This window comes from Lactuca serriola, chromosome 6, assembly GCF_051521515.1.
Source record: "Lactuca serriola cultivar US96UC23 chromosome 6, Lser_US96UC23_V15, whole genome shotgun sequence".
Taxonomy (NCBI): Eukaryota; Viridiplantae; Streptophyta; class Magnoliopsida; order Asterales; family Asteraceae; genus Lactuca; species Lactuca serriola.
This window is the reverse complement of record NC_136413.1, coordinates 113,010,666-113,015,170: the sequence shown is the minus strand read 5'-3', so window position 1 is coordinate 113,015,170 and position 4,505 is coordinate 113,010,666.

The following is a 4,505-nucleotide window of genomic DNA, read 5'->3' as shown; positions in this document are numbered from 1 at the left end:
ATTCGAATTTTATTGATTCCTTATGATTATCTTTGTCAAAATAAAAGATTTTGGTCATCTAATTAGATAATTGTTACCTTATTTAATAAATGTTAAATTATTTGAATTATTTGATCATTATCTTGCAAGAATTTGAACTAGATCTAATTAGATAACCACCAATTAATTGTTATTTGCCTTATTTGAATTATGTGATCTAGAATATTCTTGATAAAGTTTGGAAAAGTTTCAAATTAATCCCTTTAGGTTTTATAGTTTAAATTTGAACTTAAAAGTTTTTGTTTTGAAATTTGAATAAGTTAAACCCTAATGTTTTGAAATGTTTCAAAACTTGCCCTCAAGTTTTGGAATTTAAAAGTTGATTAAAAGTTTAATTTAGAAATGTTAAATTCTAAAAACCCTAGTATTGTTTTGAAAAAGTTTAATTCACACCCTTATGGTTTTATTAATTAATTAAAATGTATAATTAAAAGAGATTTAATAAATCCATAAAGTTTTGGTTTACAATTTAATTAAATTAAAGGTATAATTATTAAATTTGACCACCTAGTATTTTAAAAGTGTAAAATACACCCTATACTATATATATCATTAAAAGCCTAATATTATATATGTATGAGTAAACAGTCAGTCTTACCGTTAGTAGGCCTCATTCACGAAGCTGGTCTATAATGGATGTTTAAGGAAATTGCCTATAAAATGGCGATTGAATGGGTATCCACTCTTACCCACCGCACTTTTGACTAGTGGAGGGTCGTTAGCCGAACGGGTAGGACAGGACAGAAACCTTCCATTATAAGTATAATGAAGTACAAAAGTAACTAAATGCTTTTACAAATTCCCAATCTTAGTTACCTTAGGCAAAAGTGAATTGATGCAATTCCATGAATTTACACTTTGTGTCCTTGCGAAGACGTTAGTGGAGCGTGTGTGGTTAACCGGCACACTAAATGCTTCTAAGCAAAGGTAGCAAAGGGTGACTCAATGTTTGTCATAGTTCGGTGGAGCGTGTGTGGTTAACCGGCACATCGAATAGGTGACTATAACATGTGGGGGCACCATGTAAGTTTGCATGGTTATTCACACCCGCTTTGTGATCCTCGGTATCCCAGTCACAAACTAGAGGGGCATATCGAGTTTTAAACATGCCATTGAAAAGTTCAATGAATCTCAAAAGATCTAGGAATTTTCAATAGATTTAAAACTTAAATTTCTTTTTCGTTTTTCATGGTGGAAATTAGTGAATCGTCATTCACTTACCTTCAAATATGCTGCAACTAGATTACGGCATCCCTTTTCTAGGTTGTAGAGTATTGTGTTGGGTCCTAGCCTTAATATCTCATTTGGGTGATTTATTATGGACTCAATCAATCAACTAACTTTAATCTAAGTTTTCTCCCGTTTTATAGATGTCAAAGTATGACAACTATGGTCTTCCCAAATCCCGTGGAACAAGCCTTTCACATGAAGATGATATTCCATGATTCGATCGAGAAACACGAGATCATACTTCACTTCCTCCACCTCCTCCTATTATTCTCCCTAACCCACATGTTCAAAAGATTGAAAAGTTCAAACTCACTCAAGCCCTTTTGGCAAGTAAACATGAAGAAGGAAAGTCAGTGTGTGCACACATCCTAGAGATGAAGTCACACATTGATAGATTAAGAATGTTGGGATCTGTTGTCTGTTAGGAGCTGGCTATTGACTGGGTTATTCAGTCACTTCCTGACTCATATAGTTAGTTCGTAAGAGAGTACTATATGATGAACCACGACGTAACCCTCATTGATCTCACCTATATGCTTATTGTTGTTGAATCAGCAATGATTTGGCGCACTGGAAAAGCAAAGTTGATTGGTTGATCTGCCTTCAAGACCTCTATAGATATAGGCAATGGCAACGAAAGGCATGCCATGATCGAAGGGTTTGATCATAAGAGAAAGGAAAAGTCTGAAGTAGTTACATGCGTTGTTCCAAAAGAGTCAATTTGTTTTTATTGCCAAGAGAAGGGGCATTGGAGACGAAGCTGCCCTATTTACCTAAGAGATCTAAGAGATGGGAGAGTCAAAACATATGGCTCTCCTTTAGGTAAAATCCATTAACTAACTCTCTTAAGTTCCTATTCTAGATTCTTAATACACGATGTGATAAGATTACATTTCGATGTCTTGTAGGATCGAAGAAAAGAGAGGAAGCTTAAGGGAAGAAGTGAGCGGAATCTAATCGTGAAGAAATGGATTTCGATCGCATTACTTGAAGATTAGAATCTTGAGCTACTACTTGAAGTTAGAATAAGATTGCTAAGAAATATGTATTAACATAGTTTTTCAATTGAATTGCATTTTAAGGACAAATTTTTTCCGTAATAAAATAAATTTTGATTTTTTTATATTATTTATTTATCCTTGCAATGGCGTGTATGAAAAATTGATGTTTGAAAGTTTCTATTATTAGCAATAATGGATTTGATTCTTAATTATTTTATTTGTAGAAAGGTCAAGAATTTACCAAATAGGGATCGCCCAAGTTTCAATAGGATAGAAACTTGGAATCATACAACAAGTATTGCATGATGAATGAGAAGTTTCATATTTGGAAATTAGACTAATTCATTGACAAAGTGTCAAGTGAAGGACTAGGAGATCGAGTACACAAGGTTGTGTGTTGATCAAGTCCACCACAAGAGTAACAAAGATATTCGTCATAATTTACTAAGGTTAAGTAAATATGATTGTACTTATGAGATTAAGTGTAATTCTCAGTTGATTGAAAGAGTTTCAATCAATAGCAGAACGAATAAAGAAGAATCAAGTACGCGGAAAGATAAAAGTTTCTCTATTCTAAGAAAAAGGGTGAGTACCTTTTATTATGTTTATGATAGGTCTTAATGATTAAGAACCATATCTCAATTGATCCTCTAAGTGAGTCTTAGTGCAATTGTGCGTCTGAGAAGAGGAATCAAGAATTGAAGAAATGGTTAAATTAAGAAGTCAATCATACTTCGTTCCAAAAACAAGTCTTAGAGTTAAGATTGTGACATTGAGTGACAAGTCTTAAGAAGGTTTATAACATTCATCAAATGTGGAAAGTTGTGATGTCTTAGATAAGACAAAGACCAACTAGGACCAATTTTATGAAGTATTTTGTCTTGATAAAAGCTACGCTAACTCTTGAATACTTGTTTGTCAAGAAATTTTTATTGACAAAAGAATCTTATATGTCAAGGAGTCAGTGGGAGTCACAATAGTCTTGAATGGTTTCAAGAACAAATCAAGAGTAAACCTTATCGATCATCACTAGCACACGACTTGAGGTTTACAACCTATCGTGTTGACACTATCTTGTTTTTGTGCGGTTCCAATTAAGTTAATTATGCATGTGAGTTCTATGAGTTCTCATATCAATGAAAAGTATATTGATAAGAAAGGATGAGCTGCTTAACTACTTGGAAGACAAGGTGGGCAGCCGCGTTACCATAAGGCAAGAAATCAAGATTGAGAAGGTTCGGTCCATATGAGTTTGGGTTTGTCGCAAACTTTGGTTTTGACAAATTCGCATGGATAGGAACACATACACCATTAAAATCTAAGTGTCATAAGATTCCTTCCTTCATGAAAATGATTGTAATGAAATGCTTTCACTAAGAGAGATTTTAAGAAGATATTGATTGTGAAAATTGTATTCTCGAATTTGATTATGGTTACGGTATCCCTTTCCATAATTAGAATTGTGAGATTTGGCAATTAGTCTGAATTGTTTAAGACACACATATGAGTTATCTAAGGAAAAGGTGTATAAATTAAGAAGCTTTGATAAAAGATTATCAAAGCATTAGGTATTAGAAATATAAACTTATGAAATTCAATAGGTATTGTTTTCTGGAAGTTTAGTTGTTTTCTGAATACATGTCAAAGCTAGTGGGAGCATAAGTGTTATGCTTATATGATAATAATCATCATGATAGTGGGAGCATAAATGTTGTGCTTGTATGATTATTAAGGCAAGTATTGCAAGTTAGCAATATTAATTATAGAAAACAAGAGTTATACTTTGCAAGGTCGTAAGCTTTAAATAGTTGTTTTGCTATAATTAATGGAGAGAATATTATGCTTCATTTCAAATTTCGACTATGATTATAGTGTTAATAAATTTAGTTAAGGATATATAGTGTGTTCTCAAATTTCAACTATGATTATGGCATAGTTCGAATTGTGAGAACGTGACACATAAAATATTATGGCAAAAGATTGATAAAGTATCAAATATTTATGTAAGACATTATGCATCGTGTCCCATACGCTTCGGGTATAGGATCGGTTGCAAATGTTGTAATATTTGAACATTCTAAAATTTTCCAAATGTCTAGCACATTAAGAGGGAAAAAGGACAAGAATCAGTTTTGACTAAAATAATTAAACAACTATCAAAGGACGATCCAAAGCTCGCTGAGGATTGGTCGCTTGTGAGTAGTTGGAAGTATAGTATTGGATGGACCATATCGA